This window comes from Pteropus medius, unplaced genomic scaffold, assembly GCF_902729225.1.
Source record: "Pteropus medius unplaced genomic scaffold, Ma_sr-lr_union100, whole genome shotgun sequence".
In the NCBI taxonomy this organism is placed as follows: domain Eukaryota; kingdom Metazoa; phylum Chordata; class Mammalia; order Chiroptera; family Pteropodidae; genus Pteropus; species Pteropus medius.
The window spans coordinates 20,981,443-21,003,597 of NW_024354502.1; the positions used below are offsets into that span (position 1 = coordinate 20,981,443).

Here is a 22,155-nt window from a genome sequence, read left to right on the forward strand (position 1 = left end):
ATGACATGTTTTTTAAAAGTGTCTTTATTGTTTTGCTCTTTCACTTATTTTAAAAAGAATAGGTCCTCTTAAAAACCAATCCAGAATAAAGCAGAAAGTTAAAGCCCTTTATAATTAGGTGTTGGGGAAAGGGAGTTTTGGATTAAGTTAAATTCAGAAATGTAAAAATCATTCTTTTAAGATGCAATAGACATTTTTAAATGAGAGATTTTGACATAGCCAAATCAAAACAATCATAGCCATGTCCATACCTCCAAATTAAAATATGCTCTGCATGGAGTAGCTGGATCAAAATATCCTGCTATATTGCTGAGCACGCTGTTTTTAAAATCAAATTTAATTTTTTACTTTAAAACAATCACAAAATTATAGAAAAGTTGGAAATACAGTACGAAGAATTTTTTTTTTCTAAACCACTTGAGAGTAAGTTGCCAACCTGATGCTCCTCGACCTGAATACTTTAGTGTCTGTTTCCTATAAAGGAATTCTCCCACATGCCCACGACACCACCACCCAAGTTACTGATACATCACTACCATCCCATCCTCGGACCCCATTTAAATTTCTCCAGTTGTTTCAGTAACGTCCTTTACAGAAAAAGACTCTACCATATGTTACGTTTAGTTGTCATATCTGTTTTTCTCCTTCAATTTGAAGCAATTCTTCCATTTATTCTTAATTTTCATGACCTGAGCAGTTTTGAACATTATAGACCAGTTATTCTGTATACTATCCCTCAGTTTGGGGTATGTCTGATGATTCCTTATTGTAAGATTGAGATTATATGTTTTTGGTGAAAAAGTCAGAGAATTCATGCTGCTTTCTTCTCATTACATCCTCTTAGCCGGCACATAGTTTCTAATTTATCCTATTACTGATGATGTTCATTTTGAACACTTCATTAAGTTGATATCTGGCACTATTAAGTTGCTATTTTTCCTTTCTAATTGAAAAATATTATATAGAGAGATATTTTGAAACTATATAAACACTTAGTTTATCAACAAACATTCCATTTACTCATTGAATTTTAAAATATCTGTATGGGACGTGGTTCCATAGTGTAGCGGTTAGCATGTCTGCTTTACACACAGAAGGTCCTGGATTTGTGCCCCACTGGAGTCACAGTCCATGGTCTACACCCATGCCACCCTGAACAAGCCCCATATCTGATCTCAGAAGCTAAGCAGGTCAGGCCTGGTTAGTACTTGGATGGGAGACCACCTAGGAAGACCAGGTGCTGTAGGCATAAAATATATATATGTGGATTCATGGGTTTCTACTTTATTCAGTGGGTTAATCTGTTACTGTCCTTAAGTTATTGCTCACATTGTCCATGATATGACTAGTAGCGGTCTCTTTAAGCTGGCTTCTGTGTCCTTTTGAAAGGCTCCCTTTTTTTTTTTAGCACATTCTTGCTTTTGGGCACAGCTATTCCAGGTTTTTTAAATATTTTTCCTGCTCCAGCCCTACAATCAGCCAGTTATCCAAGTAGCTCTGGTTTCTTTTACTAGAAATCAGAATTTAAAAACCAAGGTCTGGATGGCCGTTGAACTCGTATATATTAAGAAGGTTACTGCACCTAAGCTCTCTCAGTGAAAAGTGCTAGGGTATAAACTCAAGGCTTACTGAATCAGAATCTGCATTTTTAACAAAATCTCCAGGTGATTCATATTCACATTAAAGTTTGAGGAACACTGCCCACCTAGACTAAATGACCTTAGTGTCTAAGCTAGCTGTTGGGGCACCAGCCATTACAGCTGCATTTCAGGCATTAGGAAGAAGACAAAAGCACTCACCTCCCTGTCAAGGCAGCTCCCGTTAACCCCAAAAGACTCTCAATAATTCTGAGAACAACTCATCGCTTAGAACTTACTTACACGGCTGCATGAAAAGGAGGCAGCGATGTCTAGTTTTTTGGTGGGGCTCATTCCACCTGGAATAAAATTTGTGTTCTATTTCTAAGGACAAAAAAGAATGATGGGAAGTTGCTGGCGGCAGCAGCCAGCACTGGGCACAGCTACCAATACCCCAAATGTGAACAGCAGGGAAGTCACCATAGTTAACCCAGAGTTGAAGCACAAAAGTAAAATCTGCCTTTCATCTAACTTCCGTTACCATCATGCTCCGTTACCCTTCCGTTACCCTTCCTTTTGCCTGGCCTCCGACTGGAGCTAGGACCAGAATGCAAGGAGCAACAAGGTAAAATAAAAAGTGTGGAAGATACAGTTTAGCATAGTAGTTGAGCTGGCATACTCTAGAAACAGACCCTCAGGTTTAAATCCCAGCACCATCACTTACCAGCTTTGACCTTTTAGTAAGTTATAGCCACTTTAACTTTCAGAAAGCTGACCATTGGTTAAAGGCCTCACTAGGCCTCAATGCCTTTGTGTTTGGGGATGAATACAGGGCTACCTCACAGGTTGTTGTGAAGCTATAAGGGAAATAATCCATAAAAAGCTCTTATAACACCTGACCAACAGTGAGCTATCCATAAACAGTAGTTTATTACTGAGTAGAACTATGAAGAAAAAAGACATAAACTTCCGGGAGAAGGCTGCCAATCCTGACACTGGGCTTGGCCCAGAGGCCTGTTTCACAAGAAGGACAGAAACCACCAACTAGGAAATACCTTAGATTTACTTAATACTTTCAGCCCAATATTCCCACCAGTTTAGAGATGACTGTTTACTGTTTATCTAACACCCTTGTGACAAACATCCAGGATTTGTCTGTTTGTTGTTATTTTATGGCACAGTGTCTTTTCATCCCATGAGTTTAGTTTCCCTTCTTGACTACTTGAACTACTTCCAACATACTTTTTAAACAATACTTCAAAAAAGAAAAACAAACCAAAAAACCCAATGTGCTAGATATAGCATTTGACTTTGCACACATCCTCTCCACGATAAAGCCTGCAGCCACCACTGTCCCTTTACAAGGACTCAGAAAACCCTGGCAAGTCCACATCCGTCACTGGATACACAAAAAGCGACACTATCATTTTCTTAGACAAACATCCTGGGCAATTGGCTTCTTTTCCTTTGTCATTAATACAACCAGTTTTGCTGAGTACCTTAGGGGACCTTGAAAGACCAGTTCTTGTTATTCTAACATGCTCACTGGCTTGTCATTTTGGTTTGTAATTCTAACATATTTGCCAATGGCTTCCAGGTACCACTGAAAGAAATACTTTAGATAAACAAAGAGCATTTTTTCTTCTTATGATCCATGTCTCCTCTACGTGATGGGAAAAGATTTAAAGAAGGTCAAGGAACATGCGTGTGTGTGTGTCTTTGTGGGTGTTTTTGCAAAACTAAGACTAAATGTTCTGGGGCAGCAGCACCACCATAGCTTCTACCACTTTCCAGTTTGGCTGAAACTGTCAGAATTAATTCCTCTGCCCTTTTAACCTCTGATTTAAGCTGGGACCAAACGACACCTGGTTGGCCACCTCAGGGACCAGGGAAGCAAGAGAGAAGAGTAACAGTGCCCCCTACAGGTCTGTGTCTATGACAATGAATTTAGGGGCCTCCTGAGCAGCAGGATGGTTGGTGTCCCTTGGAATCTGGCCTGATGACATATGCAAACTGGTGATGAATGGCGAATATAAGTGCAGATATATCTCATGAAAGCCAGAGAAAGGACCCTTTGTGTTTTCTCTGCAGTGGGCTGTGGGTCTACAGCTGGGTCTGTTCAGCTGATTTTCCCATTTTTCTTTTCCTGGTAACAATACCCCCTTTTCCTTCAGGAAATTTCTCCCCCATTCTAGATGAATCTAGTGGTCTTGATAATCCACAGTGCCTGATTCTGTCTATAGGGGTGAGGTTATGATTCCACCAGGTCAGTCTTAGTCCTGTATGCCTTTGAACATTGTGGGGGCAAGCTAGGAAGCAGGGGGTCAGCCTTGACACCGAATGCTTCCTTACCTGCCATATTCAGGCTGTCCAGTCTTGCCAATCTACCTCCTAAGTTTCTTTCCTACCCATCTCCTCTATCACCCTAATCCCACTGTTATCATCTCTCTCCTGAACAACTGTAGAGCCTCATAACTGATGTTCCTACATCCATTTGGGCTACCTCTATCCAGTCTACTGCAGCTGGAGTCATTCTTTCAAAGGACAAATATGCTCGTGTCATCCACCCATTTCTTCTTTTCTATCCTGGCTGCTAAGGGCCTCAGGATAAAGACAAAATTCCTTAATTTGGTCCACAAGGCACTTCATAAACCGCTCCTTCCCCATTTCTCCTGTCTCACTTGCACCCCTCTCCGCAGGGGATTTTCATTCTAGCCACCCCAGGCCCTGGTATTAACATGCTGCTTTTCACATGGTGCTCCTCCCACCCTCAATTCCCTTGCCCTGACTCTTCTTTCACTTAGGTTACTCGCCCTTTGATTTTAGCTCAAATATCGTTTACTTAGGGAAGCTTGCCCTGACCTTCAAGGTCAAATCTTCATGTATACTCTCAGCACCATCTATCTATTTCTCAAAGCACCTGTCACAGTACAATTTTGCACTTGCTGGCCAATTGATTTATGTTCATCTCCCCTACTGGTTATGAGCTTCATGAGGCTAAGTATGGTGTCGTTTTGCTCATAATATTTGTTGAATGACTGACAATGAATTAATTGGTCCAAGTGATGGGCACCCAACACAGGCTGGGCCAACTGGAGCCTCTCCTCAGAATTTACCAAATCGAAAGTCGAAGAAAATTGCTCTCTTTACCTTTGGGCTCCTGAGCTATCAGAGGCAGGGTCTGAGTTGCAGATGACCATTTCCCCTTCCTAATGGTGCTCACCTATCTGCAAAACGAAACTTGACAAGTGAAGAGGAGAGAAGATCTCACTGGAGTGGTGTCTCCAGGCTCCTGGGCTCAGGAGCTGTTCCCTCAGCTCTCCAAGCCTCTCCAAGGCATTCTCAGCTGTAAATCACCTCAGTTTATGTAAACTGGTCTGAATTGGGATTTGTAACCTGCAACAGAAAGACCCTTGGCTAAGGCAAGTTAACCCATGGTGTGAGCCAAGAGATCTAGAACTGGAGAGACACAGGGTTAGTACTTTAAAAAAAACAATTAGTCTAAAGGCAAGTTAAAGTTGTATTTGATGTGGCAAATTTTGCCTGTACTACAATTAGACCACACAGATGCCCATTGCCATCTGCCCTAGAAAAGGTGGCCCTAACCTGCTGGCAAGGATTTGGGGCTTGGTTCAAGCATTTCACTCAAAGGCTGAGTCCATCTCTGTAGCAAAAAGCAGCAATGAATTGAACCAGCCACCCATACTTGCAACAAACATATATTATGCACCTATTAGGTATACCACAGATGCCACAGGGAACATAGAATGAATAAGATCCAGTCTCTTGAGAGGTTTAAAGTATGGTTTATTAAGGGGTGTGACATAAACATAAATAACAGGACAGAAAATATCCAGAATACTCTTGGTTAGCTAACCTCTGAAAGGCTACATGAAGGGCAGGGCAGATGCTATTAAGAGCCAGAAAGACCTGGCTGTGAATTTTGGCTCTCCTGCTCACTGGCACTGAGCCTTACTTAGTTTCCTCTGTTGTTAAGGGGGATGATAATACCCTTTCAGGTTATCGGAAGGATTAAAACAGGTAAAATATATAAAGTGCTAAGCAGAAAAGCTTTCAGTAAATTGGAGTTAATGTTATTTTGTGCCCAAATGGTACTTTGAGAGCAACCTGGAAAGAGCCACTGCCCCAAATTGTACCCCCCGCCCCACACCACCAATCAACCAGAGCACTTGAAATTCCAAGCATTAGGGATTTGGGTTTGGGGTTCATAGTTTGATGGCTAGGAAGTCCCTATAAAATGTAATGTGTTACTTGAAAGTGCTAACACAGTGAGTCATTAGAAGATGTAAACAATTATCAAAGATGAGTTAAACCGATCAGCAAAGAATAGACTAGGACTTGGAGAATAAGACAAATGATAATATGACCTAGCTACGTGTCAGGCACCGAGAGCATATGCTTTTAATGCCAAATTGACCTCAGACAATTGACTAAGCTCTTGATGGCTTAACTTTCTCATCTGAAGACCCTGATAATTACATCATCTCTCTCATAGGATTGTTTTTTTGTAATTAATTAAGATTATGCAGGAAAAGCAAATGCCACAGTGCCTGGGCAAGCCAGAATTGGAGCCCAGGCCTGTCTGAGCAGTTAGGAAGAACTTGGTAAGGAAGGAAACAGCAAAAGAAGAGGAGGGAACACTCAGGTTCACCTGCCACCTAGAGCAAGTCAAGATGCTGTGGTAACATGACCACAGGGTACTCGTTCACCAACTGATTCTATTTCCTTCAGGTGTATAACCAGAAGTGAGATTCCTAAGTCATACGGTAGTTCTATTATTAATTTTTTAGGAATCTCCATACAGTTTTTCATAGTGGCTGCACCAATTTACATTCCCATCAACAGTGTGTAAGTGTTCCCTTTTCTCCACATCCTCACCAACATTTTTTATCAGCAACTGAAAATGTTCAATGAAGAATGACAAATGAATGACACTTCTGGATACTTTTATGGTGGCAACCCCCCCAAAAAAGATGTGACCAGATGTCTCTTACCTTGAGGAAGTCTGTTCCTGAACTTTCACCAGTTTTGCAAATGTCACCTTTTAAAGTGTGTTCTCTCTTCTTGTACTTTCCAAGGCGTAAGATGTGCTCTGCATCTAATATTCTAAGACAGGCGAAATGACAATGAATTGCTGCAGACAGGAAAAAATTGAGGTATTTGGTTAAAAGACCAAAATACAATGTAAACACTGAGATTTCTTCTTACAGTAGTCCACGGGGGACATTGCATGTCGAAATCATAATTTGTGGAATGTTTTGTTCCATCACCTGAAGATCATAAATAGCTCCTACACACAAACAGATGACAACTCTATTATTATCTCAATGGGGATCCTTTCTGGTCTTTATTAATTTATACTCCTCTTCTGACTGGAAGGCAAGTGTTGATTAAAAAAAAAAGAGGCCAGTTAAAGACAACTAAAGCAAAAACAAACAAATAGGACTACATCAAACTAAAAAGCTTCTGCATGGCAAAGGAAACAGTCAACACAACAAAATGGTAACCTACAGAATGGGAGAAAGTATTTGCAAATTATATATCTGATAACGGGTTAACATGCAAAATATTTAAAGAACTTATGCAACTCAATAGCAAAAAAAAAAAAAGAAACAATCCAATTTAAAAATGGGTAGGGTATCTGAATACATATTTTTTCAAAGAACTCATACAGATGGCTAACAAGTGCGTGAGAAGATGCTCAACATCTAACTAATCATTAGGAAAATGCAAATCAACTAGGAACCACAGTGAGGTTCCTAGTCACAATCGGATTCCAGTGGGCAATCGCAACTTAGATGTTGTGGAATCTAACCAAACCAAACCAGTGGGCAATCGCAACTTAGATGTTGTGGAATCTGATCCAAACCAAACCAAACAAAAACTTGACCTCATAGATACAGAGAACAGATTAATGGTTGCCAGAGGTGTGGAAGTAGGGGATGATGAGAGAAATAGGTGAAGGGGGTTAAAAAGTATAAACTTCCAGCTATAAAATAAATAAGTCATGGGGATGTAAGGTATAGCATGGTGACTATAGTTCATAATACTGTATTGTATATTTGAATGTCATTAAGACAGTAGATCTTTAAAAGTTCACATCATTAGAAAAAAAATTTTATAACTATGTATGATAGATATTAACTAGACTTATTGTGGTGATCATTTCGTAATACATACAAATATTGAATCATTATGTTGTACACCTAAAACAATTATGACAATTATATCTCAATTATACATGTGTGTATGTGTGTGTGTGTGTGCACACTTTAAAAAAAAAGATCTGTCATTCAGCCTGAGATTTGGAGACAGCAGTAGGCTGGTGGAGATTCCCAAACACTAGAGAACCTGCCAGTTGCATCAAGATCACCTGGGGAGCTTTTGATAGATGCCCAGTTCTCAGGGCCTGACCTTTGGAGAATCTGATTCAACAGGTCTAGGGTAGGAAGTGAGAGACAGGGAGTGGTAGAGACTTTTTTTCTTGTTAACAGTTTTATCAAGATATAGTTTACATACACAAGCCAACGGTTTTTAGTATATTCACAGAACTATGCATCCACCCCATGATCAATTTTAGAACATTTTTCATCACCCCTCAGAAGAAACCCTGTGCCCATTAGCTATCCCTCTCCAGTTTCCTCATCACCCCAGCTTTAGGCAACCATTAACCTTTTTTCTGTCTCTACAGATTTACCTATTCTGGACATTTTATATAAATGGAATCATTCAGTTTATGGTCTTTTATGATTGGATTCTTTTACTTAGTATAGTGTTTTCAGGGTTCATCTATGATATAGTATGTATCAATATTCTATTTCTTTTTATAGCCAAATAATATTCCATTGTATGGATATATCACATTTTATTTATTAATTTACCATTTGATACAAGTTTGGATTGTTTTCAGTATTAGGCTATTATGAATATGCTGCTATGAACATTCATGTACAAATGTTTGTGTGGACAAGATTTATTTTTAAAGTGCTCTCCTAGGTCAGGGGTTCTCAAACAGGAGTGACTTTGCCCTCCAGTGGAAATTTGGCAACATGGGGAAACAATTTTGGTTGTCACACCTGGAAGAGGGGTGCTTCTGGCATTGAGTGAGTAGAGGCTAAAGATGCTGTTAAACATTCTGTGATGCGCGGGGCAGCCCTGCAACAAAGAATTAGCTCGTCAAAAATGTCAGTATCACCTAGGCTGAGAACTCGCCTCTTGAGGTGACTCAGGTGCACAATGAGGAGGTTTGGGAAGCACCAAGGATCCTCATTCTCCCTTCTTGCAAGTGAACCACTTCTGAATAATTTCAAACTTGTAAAACACAGCCTTCCCTCCCTCCCCCCACCCCCAAAACCTCCTTCAAAGAAAGAGGATCCACATTCCTTAGACTGATTTGAGATTTACTGTTTATACTAGGGGTTCTTCACCCAGGACCTGGGAAATTTAGAAGCCACCTGAAATTGTCTATAAAATTATATGTCTCATATTTCTAAGTGGGCCCATGAGCCAGATCCTTCATGTCTTCTAAATCAATTTTCTTCTATTCAACTTCTCTGTGGACTATGGTACTCTCTATGGTCAGAAAATTCTGTTGTCTAATGTCAATTAATCAAAGCTTAGAGATGAAAGAGAGCCCCATGCAGGTAAAATGGAAATTTAGCCATTTGTTCAAGATCATTTTATCATCTTGGGGCAGAGACAAGACTTGACCTTTCCTCTGAGCTTCATAGGAAATGATGCTTTAACAAAATATTCTAGCCAGGTAGTTAAGAACATGAGCCTTGGAGCCAAGTGGCCTGGTCTGGAAATACTGTTCTGCCAACCCTGGTCTTGTGATCTTAGGGAAGATATTTAACCTTTTAGTGCTTCAACAGCCTTATCTGAAAAATGGGAGTAGTAATAGTAACCAACACACATGGTAAGAATTAAGTGGTTAAAGTGCTTAGAATGATGCCTAGCGGGTTGTAAACACTTAGTGTTTGTTATTTACATAGTGCTACCTTCTATTTTTTTTTAACATAGGAAAAATCAGTGTTAAAAAATGTAAAATAATCAGCTCTAAAACCATTATAAATGTAATATAATCTTTTGACACATAAGTGTGAATTGTTGCTGCCTTTGAAGGCACTTTTTGTGCCCAGAATTAATGTAATTTTTAGTATCTAAAAAAATTAATGCAATTTTTAGTATATAATCTGTTGGATGGTGGTAAGTGCCATCAAGAAACATGAAGCAAGGCAAGGGGTAGGAAGAGGTGCGAAAGGTTTTGCATAGGATGGTCAGGGAGGACATCTCTGAGAGGGTGACGTTTTAGCAAAAGAAAGCAAGGGGTGGCCATGGGGCTGTCTTAGAAAAGAGCGCTTCTGGTAGAAGGAGCAGCAAGTACAAAGACCCTAGAACAGAGGATACTTGGCTCAGCCATGAACCCAGAGTGAATGAGAGAGAGCAGTAGAGGAATCAGAAAAGTAGGAGCAGTGGGTGGGAGGTAGTTCCTTGAGTGAGAAAGGAAGCTGCTGGAAGGTTGGAACAGGAGTGACAGGACCAGGCTTAGAGGAGAGGATAAGGGCAGAAGCAGGGGTACCAGTCCGGAGCCTATTTTTTTTTTAATCTAGATGAGAGATAATAGAGGTTAGAACAGTATGGAAGTAGTTGGTGAAAAGGGACAGGATTCTGGATATATTTTAAAGAAAGGGCCAACAGGCTTTGTCAATGGATCAGAAATGGAAAGTGAGAGAAAGAGAGGAATCAAGGTTATCTCCAGAGTAAACACCAGCCCCTTCTACAACTTAGTTCAAGTTCTGTATACATCTTAAGCACTGTCTAACCTTCTCCAGTACTCAAATAATCATGGAAAATCTAATAAATTTTGACAGTGATTTGCCAGTTATCTTAAATATTACAGTATTGTTAATAAATATGGATAAATTCTATGATACTTTTCAACTTAAAAATCTAAAGTCTACAACTGATTACTCAATTACACATTCTACATTAGAATCATAAGGCTAATATATTGGAGACCCTACAATGCCAAGGCCTCTTAAACATAAATATTGTATGTATCAACTGATAAATATTACATAAGCTATTTCTAAATTTAACATAAAAATATTAATACAATGCATTTAACTTTACCATCTCTAAAATTAAGCCTAAGACTTTCCAAGGGTAAAGTTGCAAGCCCACTAAGGAAATATAGGGAAATATCGCTCCTGGTGAACTGGGTGATCCTTTCTCATTGACAAGGCTGAGACTGCTGATCAATCAGATAGAATTAACCAGGACACGAGTCCTGAAGATGCAGAGATCCTGGGAGAGGTTTTTGTTTGTTTGTTTGTTTGGGGGGTGTGTGTGCATGTGTGTGTGTGTGTGTGTGTGTGTATGTGTCTTATTTTAAATCACAAAGAGGAACAAGTTGAGCTTCCATGAAAGGACTCCTTGCCCTCCAGTAGGGTGTGGTGGGGTGGGAATCTAATGGTCCATATTCCCTAGACTCAAACTACTCACTGCTTAATTCTTTTAAAATGTTCTTCTACTTTACCCCCAGACTTGATGAGATAACATTTTATTACCATCCTAGTTGCTTTCACTGCTTGATCGAATTCAAATATGGATGTGGTTCCCAAATTGGCTGCACAGTGGAATCAACTGTGAAGCTTTATCAGTGCCAAGGCCTGTGTCCCATGCAGCGAACCTGATTTTATTGATGTGTGGTGAGGTCCAGGCACTGGAGTTTTTACAGCTCCCAAGTGACTGCAGTGTGTAGCCAGGGTTGAGATCTGTTCCTGTAAGGTACAGTGCTCATCAAAAGTGGGTATTAGCCACAGTGTCCCAAGTCCTAATCCTATGATGATTCAGGAACTCTTGTGTGCCCAGGGACCAGGGAAGTAATACTTAGGATCATCAGTCATTTGTCCAGTGTTTGTTTAGTGCTTACCCTGTGAAAATTATTCGGGTCCTGGAGGTACCATGATGGCTCACGCAAATCTCTGGCCCTTGGAGCTTACATTCCAGGAGGGAGACAGTTGACAGTCAAATAAAGAAGAAAGTAGATCAGTGACTATGTGGAGAGCAGCCATGTAGCATAGTGGTTAAGAGTGGACTTGAGCTAGCTGGAATTTAAATCCCAACTCTTTGTGACTTTGGGCAAGCTACTTAACCTCTCTTGCAACAGTTTTCTCATGTGTGAAAAGGAGATTATAATAGCAAGTTCAGTGCTAATTCATAGGTTGTTAACAGAATGAAAAGAGTTAATACATGTAAAATATTTAGACCAGTTTCAGATGAATAGAAAATATTCAATAAGAATTAACCATTTTCTTAACATTGAATACTGATAATATTATAAAGACAAATCAAACTGAGCCAGAGATAAAAAGAGGTGAGAATGAGAGAGTAAAAGGCCTGGAGGTAAAGGGAGAATTGTTATTTTAGTTAAGGTAGTCAGGTGGTCCAAGGAGGTGACATTTGTGTAGAGACCTGAGTGAGGAGAAGGATGGATCCATCAAATACCCAGGGACAAGAGAACAGCAAAACAAAACAAAAAACCCAACCCAGAAAACAAAGTCCTGAGGCAGAACCGCTGGTCCAGGAATGAGAAGGCTAGGATGCACAGAGTTGGGAGAAGGGGGGTGAAAGTGAGGGATGTAGCCCATTGTGCCACTCAGCACATGTGTCCATGGACCGTGGTCTCCCACTAGACTATGAGTCTCAAGTTTTTGTATCACTAGGTACTCTGTCAGGCCATAGAAATATGCTAAAAAATATTTATTAAATAAAGAAAAATTAATTATTAACTATGGATAGCTTCTCCATCAGCAAATTAGAATATCCATATTCTATATCCAATTGTTCACTCCCTAGTGCCGTGCAAAACCCAACTGGGAAATGTGACATTTATGGAGCTCTCCTACAGCTTTGTTTTATAGAAAATATAGTTTGCAGCTCGTAAGAAGGAACATCAGATGGGCCACCAACTGGTAAGAACAATGCAAGTCTTTTCCTTGGTTCTTACAAGTAAGTGGATATGATTCCCTAGAGTGCCATTATTATATACAACTGCTTATATGCAGTCAAGGGTTACCAGAATTAGTGCTTTGCTAGTGTTTCCTAGGGACTGATTTAACATTCAGCCAAAGAACCAAGCTGTCAAGCCCTGCTCTCGGGTGTTGCTATCTCCCACTGTGCATGTGCACAACGTAGCCAGAATTCCTGCCAATTTTAGGTGGAAGCTTTTTATTATTGCATCATCACTTTTGTTTAGAGTGGTTCATGGTTTTCTCTTACAGTTTTTCTTGCATTTTAATGATAACTTTGTTTCTCTTTATCCTTAGCAATCTGGTTTGTTGTGGGTTTGTTTCGTAAACCCTGCAGGCTGTGGTAGAGAGTATTTCACCAACACTTTTCCATTGCTTTGGTTTTAAGTTGGTGGGTACTGACTTTGTAGATAATTGTCTCTTGTTCAACTTTGCATCCACTTTCATATAGTAAGAACACTTTGCTGTTACTTTGGGGACCCCTCCCCAACTCCTGGTAGCTGTAGTGGGGCTGTGTAACTTGGAATCTTGCCTCCCCTGCCTTCCTCCTTGCCTCTGTCTCAAAGTTACTCAGCTAACCAGGCTGGTCCAGAAGAGCACTTCCTTCTCTTGGTCACAGTGAGCCCTGGGTTGGGGGTGGGTCCTGACCCCTACTAGCCCAGTACGGTTTTTACTATGAGTCAGCACATCACTGCTGTTAGGAGGGAGCAGACTGCCCTTTTCTGCTTGGGCCATGGTTCTTGAAACTAACACTTTCTTTTCATAAACAACTATTTTCTTATCCCTTTAATATACCAAAAGAGAATTCGTAGATAATACATATGTCATTTAAAAAAAATCAACATGCTCTCCCAAGTCTAATACAAAAGAGAAATAAAAATATCCCATAAAAATAACATAATAAAATAGTTTACAATAATAGTTTATAATAAATTAATAATGTGTAATATGTAAATGCATGGGCATGCTTACACTTGAAGACATAATAAGAAAATCAGATGTTTGCCCAAATATGTAGAATCACAATGAGTGTGACAGTGACAAGTGGAGATGTGTGCAGGTGAGCTGTATGGTATCTCCAATACCATCAGTGACATTACTATTGGTGTTGTGTTACCTGAAATAGTGAAATAGTAAACAGCCCTTATTAAATTTGAAACAAAGAAAAGTACAATTTTCCCTCACTGTACCCATGGGAGTTAGTATTTATGAACAATTCAGTATTAAAATTGAGGACCAACTGAGGTACTCTCTGGGGACAAAGGCAGTGGATGCCATCTTTGCATTCTTCCTCTGCCTTGCTTCAGGTCACCATAATCTCCCAGAAAGGAGCTGTACACTTGTCTGGACCCCCAATTTTTGAGGCTGCCACCAGAGGACACCTCTATATATCCTGGTTCTAGTTACCCACGGGGCTTTTGCTTGTGGGTCCCACAGGACTGTAACAAATGGAGAAAGAGTTCTTCACTGGCTGCCACTCCCACGTAGAGAAGAGCAGCAAAGGGGCAACACACAGAGGAGCCCTGTTCTGTGAAAGAGACCTATTAGTTTATCTTCATAGCCGCAGCCTAAGGGAAGGCTTCTAATTAAACACACATCTAAGGCCATTTGCAATCTTTTCCAGAGACCTCAGGGGGTGGGTGCTATCTCTGCATTTTCCCTCTATGTTCCAGAGCATTGTATCTCCTGGCGGGGAACTTGTACACACAACTAGTGCCACAGTTTTAAATCTGATGCCCTGGTTTTTGTGACTGCCACTCAGGGGAGATCTTTTGATAACCTGTCTTTGGTGGCCAGTCAGGCTTGTGTTCACAAGTTCAATGGAATGAAAGAAAAGAAACAGTCCTTAACTGGCTATTACCCCAGGGCTCAGCACAGAGGAAACAGACAGAAACACCCATTTCCTAGTCTTTTCCCGGAAGAGATTATATTTGCATACTTTAAAAACCGCTACCTGAGGATCTGGCTTCTAATCAGTCTGAATCTATGTGCTGACTAAGATCCTTCCCTTTGGGACACTGACAGTTGTTGGCACACCATCAACCACTGGGAGCCATTAAAAATAAAGTAGACTGCTTATACAATCATAAAATTTTGACAAAGGAGCTAGGGCAGAAATGAATAATAAGGCTCATCTCCAACATGAGACCACTCCTTCAATACTGGAGAGGTGGCTGTTTTATCAAGTGCACAGAAATTAACACAGAGAGTCAGGGAAAATGAAGAAAAGAAGGAATATGTTCCAAATGAAAGAACGAGATATAAACCTCAGAAAAAAACCTTCATAAAATAGAGATAATAGAGATAGTGATTTACCTGATCAAGAATTCAAAATAACAGTCATAAGGATGCTCACCAAATTCAGAAGAAGAACGTATGAACAAAGTGGGAATTTCAACAAAGAAACAGAAAATATAAGAAAGTACCAAACGGAAGTTACAGAACTGAAGAATACAGCAACTAGACCGAAAAAAATATACTAGAGGGGTTCAATACCAGACTAGATAAAGTATGAGAAAGGATCTGTGAACTTGAAGAAGATAGTGAAACTCACCCAACCAAATTCTGTGACATCTTTTTGAATATGTCTCCTTGGGCAAGGCCAACAAAAGCAAAAATAAACAAATGGGACTCAAGCAAACTAAAAAGCTTCAACACAGTGAAGGAAACCATCAATGAAACAAAAGACAACCTACTGAATGGGAAAAGATATTTGAGAATAATATATCTGATAGAAGATTAAAATCTAAAGTATATACGGAACTAATATAACTCAACATTAAAAAACAATCTAATCAAAAAATGGCATCATCTGAACAGACATTTCTCCAAAGAAGATATAGAAATGGCCAACAGGCATATGAAAAGATGCTCAGCATCACTAATCATTACAGAAATGCAAATCAAAACCACAGTGAGATATCTGTCAGAGTATCTGTTATCAAATATCTATTATCACATATCTGTACCTCTCATACCTATCAGAATAGCTGTTATCAAAACAGCAACAAATAATAAGTGTTGGCAAGGATGTGAAGAAAAGGGAGCCCCTGTACACTGTTGGTGGAAATGTAAATTGGTGCGGCCACTATAGAAAATGATGTGGAGGTTCCTCAAAAAGTTAAAAATAGAACAACCGTGTAGCAATGCCACTTCTGAGTATTTATCTGAAGAAAACAGAAACACTAATTTGGTGAGCATCTTTATGACCGTTATTTTTGGATATTAACTAGACTTATTGTGGTGATCATTTCACAATATATATAAGCATTGAATCATTATGTTGTATACCTGAAACTAATAATGTTATAAGTCAATTATATATTTTTTAAAAAACTGCAAGAATGACTTTATGTTTGTATGTATTGTGGGGTTAGTCTGGGCTCAGTTAATTAAATAAGCTTTCTTTCCATCTACATGAATGCCCAGTGGGACATTATAAATTTGTGTGGAACGTTAGACAATTCTTTGTGTAAGACTGTCCCATGCTCTGTAGGATGTAGCATTCAATTCAAGCAGTAGCTCCCCGTCATTACTGACAACCCAAACTATCCCTGCAAATTTTCAAGATGCTCTCTAGGGGGCGCTGCTGCTCTCCCACTTGTCACACTAAGAAGCACTGGTCTGGGATCATGAATGAGCTCTAAGCTAAGGTTGTTTGTAGTCATTTCTCTCAGCTTCCTGCAAGGAGCCATCTGAAGAAGACAGGAAGGAAGCCAATGTGAAGGAAGGCAGAACTGAGAGATGGCAAGAGAGAGAGTCCTGAGATATTATTTGAGCTCCTGGTCCACGTATGCCTGACGTCAGATAATGTCTGTGTTTCCCAGTTTACATGAGCATTAAATTTCTTTTTTGTTTGAATTACATTGAGTTTGGTTTCTGACACATGCAACCAAAAAAAAAAAAAATTCAACCTAGTACATGGTTAACTTTTTAAAATTGTTCAATGATATTTTATCATTACTACTGACACTTTTTTCTTCTGCAAAGTAGGAATAGAAAGGGAAAGTTAATTCCAGGGTGTCATATCCCAGTAGATGAGATCTAGTAAAGCTTATGAGCAAATGATCCTACCTTTTACTTTTCTCATGGTACTAATCTATACCCACCACTCCCAGACACACCCCACACATGAACACATGTGAGCCCTGGCAGTCATATTTGATGGCTACATTTTGGAGGCATAGCTGATTGGACTAGGGAAGGACCAATCAAATTCTCTTTCCCAGGAATTTCAACCCAGGACCCAGTGGACTGGATCATTCTCTCTAGGGCTGGAACTGTTACAGGTAATATGAACACGAGAGTGGGGGACGGGGAGAGCCGTAGGGTGCTATATCTTGCCAGGTGATTTGGGGAAACTGATTAGCAGATGTTCAGAAAGAAGAAAAGAGAAACAGAGTTTCAGAAACGTTCCAGTTCCAAGACCCACCCCTTCCCAGGATCCAACTATATCCTATCCTGGGTTCAAGAACCCTTGTCTTTAAGTAACCCCTGCAGAACCACCTCTAGGGGCTGGGGGTGGGAGTGGGGAGGTAATGTGTTGCACTTGGCTTTAATCAGAGGTCAACGCAAGAAACAACCACAGGTTTTTGTATATATATCCAGGCTCTGACCCTCATCAGCTGTGTCTTTTTGAGTATAAGTTACTAAACTCCTCTGATCTCTAAAGTAGGGACAGTAATAATAACCTTCCTCCCAGTGACAGCTAAACAGGATGAAGACAGCAATGTGTTCAGCACAGCATCTGGGCCTACCTCTAGGCTCAGTAAACACTGTTTCTCCCATACCCTCCGCTTTCTTTTTTGCCCCCTTGTCCTTACTTAGCTGTTAACCAGTTCTTCAGTGCAAGCACAACACTTGGATTAGAATTTTAATCAGAAATTGAGACAAAGCACAGAATGATAGAGGAGGATTGGGTCTTAGAGGTTATCTAGTCCAACCTTCCAGCACCTTCATAAATTTTATTTTTAATTTGTAAATTTTTAAAATCAAAGTTAGAGTAGCGTATAGGTTAAAGAGTCAACTAATTCTACAAGGTTTATAAAGACAAACAGCAATCTCTAGGCTTTACCTTTGTCTCTCCCCATCCTGGGAGGCTATCTTTTTCTGTATCTGGCTGGTAACTTCCGTGCCACCATATACCATGCTTGTAAGGCCATGTCTTATTTTTTGGGATTAGGCGTTATCTATTGACCTCCCCGTATAGAAAATGAGAATCTGCTTCCTGGTTTTGCAGATCAGGAAGCTGAAATGAGCCAAGCTCAGTGACTTGCCCAAGGACCTACTGAGCCGAATAATCTGAAGATGAGGCCAGAGAACCTGCAATTTTAAAAACTCCTTAGTATTTTCTCACACTAAAGGAAAGTTTGGGAGCCACTGCTAAGGTAGTGAGAGAGCTTTGGCATTTAAATCTTGGCCCTGATGTTTTTGGCTATGCCACCTTGAGCAAACTCTTTCTGTACCTCAGTTTCTTTATCTCTAAAATGGGCATATTTTTAAGAACTTGTAGGTATAAAGTGGGATGACATAGTCAAATGCAGTATGAAAATAACAATGATTGCGAGTTCCAGCTACAAAAGCTTGGGCACGTTAGTTGACTTCTCAGAGCCTCATTTTCCTGATTAGTAAAATGGGGGCTCCCCTGGCCATGCCTTGCCTCCTCTTTCTCCATTCAAGTTCAATGGCCTTATTTCTGTTTCTCCAGGACAACTTGAGGCTTTCTCATACTAGCTATTTTTCTGCGTTAAACATTCCTCTTTCAAACCTTCTATTTAGGCTCTTCATCTGGCTAATTCCGACTCACATGTCAGGGCTCAGTTAAATGTCCCTGGTCCAGATAAGCCTTCTCTGTGCCCCGGACTCAAGGCAGCTTCTCTCCCAACCCCCAATCCCTCACATGCTCCATGCTCTGCTCTTTCTGCTCGTCCTTCATAGAATGGATCACATTTGGAGTCTATTCCAGTTGTATTGTTTCTCGCTGAATGTCTGTCTCCCCCATGAGATTGTATGAGCACAGTGACATTTGGCATGTCCACTGAAATACCCACAGCCCAGGCACAGGGCCAGACATACAGTAGATATCCATTAAACACTCTCTCCCTTCTTGGCTGAATACCAGTCCATCTTGCTCGACCAGCTCACTGCTGGAACAACCAGCTCAACCTTATTCCTACAACTCCCTTACTAGAGATCCAGAAAAGCTGGTTGTCATCAAGTTCATGTTTATTTAACTAAAATCAAAGTCTGATAGTTAAATAGTAAGACAGGCTCCACAGGTGGGATGAACTCAAGCATGTTATTTACAGTGAGTCCTGGCATGGCCGATAGTGCCCTTTCTTTATTCCCAGCCATGAATCCACGACTCTTATTTCTGTTGAAGAAACAAAATCTTCTTTATGTAACCCTTAAACAATAGGGTTTCGAGTGGCGGCCCCCCTCTGTTTCAGAGCTGTGGGGCAGCACTGTAATTCACACAGAATCCTCACAACTGAGAAAGAGGAAGAGGAGCCAGAAAGAATCACATCAGAAACAAAACAACTTTTCTGAAAAGGCATTCCTCAAAAGCCCTGTGCACTCACAGAAGGGCTGGTTGAGTCATTTCCAGTTGTACTGTTGAAAAAAAGAGCTATTCCTCTTTTTAAACTCTCAAATACAAAGGTGCTACTCAATGACAATCATATATTCCTGATTTACATTGATTTATTTTCAAAAGTAAAAAACTTTTTGAAAAAATAAGACCAACTGTGTTATGATACTCAATTGGAACAGAAATTTCTAGTGCTGAACAAATTCATGCCTAGAAATGTTCTCTATTCTATGAACAGCTGAAATAGATGTTTGTAAGGGACTTAAATATGTGGTAGGAGAGTTTAGATGACAAATGATGGCAATTAACAGCTTGGGTACTGCAAACACGTGGTGCGACTGCCATCTCCTCAGCCCTTTCCATGACAGGCATTGCTAAGTGAGCATAGCTGTCTAGCAGGAAGTTGAGAGCGGTGGCTCTAGAATCCTACTGTCTGGGTTTGATCCTGGCTCTGCCATTTAACAGCTGTGTAACCTTGAGCACTTTACTCAACCTGGCGGTGCTTCGGTTAGCTCATCGATAAAGGAGAAGAAGAGTACTTACCTCATGTCATGACATTGGCCGAGTGATTAAATGATTTCATATATATAAAGCACTTCAAAGCATGTTTGGCCCAAAGTAAGCACTCAAGAAATATTAAGCTCTTAAGGCAAAAATGAGACACAACCCTAGTGCCTATCAATAAGAAAATGCTGAGTGAAAAATATATATATAAAAGTATATAGGGCATGATTCCATTTACACAGAATGCTTGAAAATGCAAACTGATCTATAGTGACAGGAAGCATATCAGTGGTTGCTTGGGAATGGGGAGGCAGGGAGAGCTGGGAGGGATGGATTACAAAGGGGCATGAGGCTTTCGTGTGTGACAGACATGTTTACTATCTTGATTGTGGTGATGGTTTTACGAGGGTATACATATGTCAAAACTTATAAAATGATATATTTAAATACATAGAATTTGTTGTATATCAATTATATCTCAAGAAAACTGTTTAAGAAAGAGAAATATTAGCCATTGCTATTACCCATCCTGGTTAATACAGTGCCCCAGGTGGTCATTACCGGATCAGAGTCAACACTCAGTTCCAGTCTTATTGATTTTTCCTGGTTTAGATGAATCCTTTGGTTTTCTCCCACTTATGAGAATTTATGACTCTATAACTGACTAGTCCTCTGACCTTACACAGGTCACTGAAACTCTCTGAGCTTCAATGTTTTTCATGAGTAATATGGAAATTATCATATCTACCTGCTTTCCTGGACTGCTGTGAAAGTTGAATGTGGAAATGTTCAGGCAAGTGCTCCAAAACGCTGTGCCAGATGTTGGGCAGACATAAGGGCATGGCGTGTGCTGCCTGAGTCAAATATCTGATGTGTTTGCCAGGACTTGGTCTGCGGGCAGAACTTGATACTTAGCACCTCTTAAAGCAGTCCTTTTACAGATATTATTTGAATAGGATTTTTGTGTGCATATCTTTGTTAGCTCATTCTTATGCTTAATCACCTGGGTCTGTGGAGTTGAGAGGACTCAGAGATGTTAGAGTCTGAGGTACTCGGGCCAGGCCACTTGGGGATGCCCAGCCAGCGTGGGCAGGGATCACTGCATATAGGAACTTCTCAGGCGAGAGTCTGCCACCTATGGAACCTTCTTATCTTCTGGCCAGAAGCCCCTGCCCTTTGATGAGCTGAAGCCTGGTGCTGCTGGGTTCGTGTAGCTGGGCCCGGCTTGATCTCTTGTTTAAAAATAATTGTTTAGTATCACTCTAGAGAGCCTGCAGGGGTGTTTGCGGGAAACAGCAGCATATGTTAAAAGACCTTATTTGAGGGGTGAGAGAGGTTTATATACCCATAGTAAAAAAGACTAGAAAGATACAAACTGAAATGGTTCCAAATGCATGCCAATGGCTACAAACCCAAACACTAACAGTGGTTGCTTTTAGATTTGAAGTTAGGGAAGCTTTTTGCTTTGTTCTCTTGGCTTATCTGTATTTTCTAAAGCTTCTACAATAAGTGGATATTGCTTTAGCAACAGAAAACAGAAACAAACAACACAAAACCCAAAAACAAAATATTTCTGGTTTGGAATTGCTACCTTTGTTCAAAAAAGCAAAAAACATTCTTGTTACCTCTAACCAGTAAAGATAACCATCAGCTGTAAACAAACAGAAAAATAATTAAAATGCCTCAAGCCAATGTATGATCTGCCAGCTCAGGCATCTGTCTCTGAGAGCTGTGCCATGGGTAGTTTCAGGAAGGTTCTACGGTGCCCCTTGACACCCAAATGAAAAGGACAATGATGCCCCCAAAGGCTCCTTATATCCTTTATCGCTAGATCTTGCTCTGTAACCCGTACATAAATCTAAATTCTTAAATGGACACGTTTTCTGCTTGTGCCACTCAGCTTGAAACCAATTGTACCCTGAATCCCCCAAGCCTATCAGCCAGTGGGGGCAGAGCAGGTCCCATTAAGAGCGATGAAATAGCTGTTACTGGTTCATAGCACTCCCTGCTCATCCGATACCTGGAACCTCTTAGAAGTGTGATCCCCCGAAGCTTCTCGTGTGTGCTCAAAGTCCACTCCGGCCATGCCCCATTGCCCCGTCTCACGGCTTCTGCGTTGTTCTGTTGTCCTTCACTGTACTGCAGAGCCCAGTCGAATTTCAAAACCCAGCTTTGGGATTTACTGCCTGTGTAACCTTAGGCGAGCTACTTCTGTTTTCTTATCAGTAAAATGGGCACAATAGTATCTATTTTATAGTGTTGTGTGATGATTAAATGAATATTGCAAGGTGCTCTGAAAAGTGCCCAGCACATAAGTACATATTAACTATTATTTTTGTTACTGGCTAATGCTTCTGTTCAGCATTCGAGCATCCACTCACTCTCCCCCTGTAGGTCTCCAGCAGCATGAGAAACAAATCAATCTTCA

At 40.4% G+C, this 22,155-nt stretch overlaps 1 pseudogene; it reads right to left on the minus strand.

Annotated features, from left to right (window-relative positions):
• Positions 1-21,813, minus strand: part of LOC120595587 (60S ribosomal protein L4-like) — a 41,793-nt pseudogene extending 19,980 nt beyond the window's left edge.
• Between the last annotated feature and the right edge of the window lie 342 nt (positions 21,814-22,155).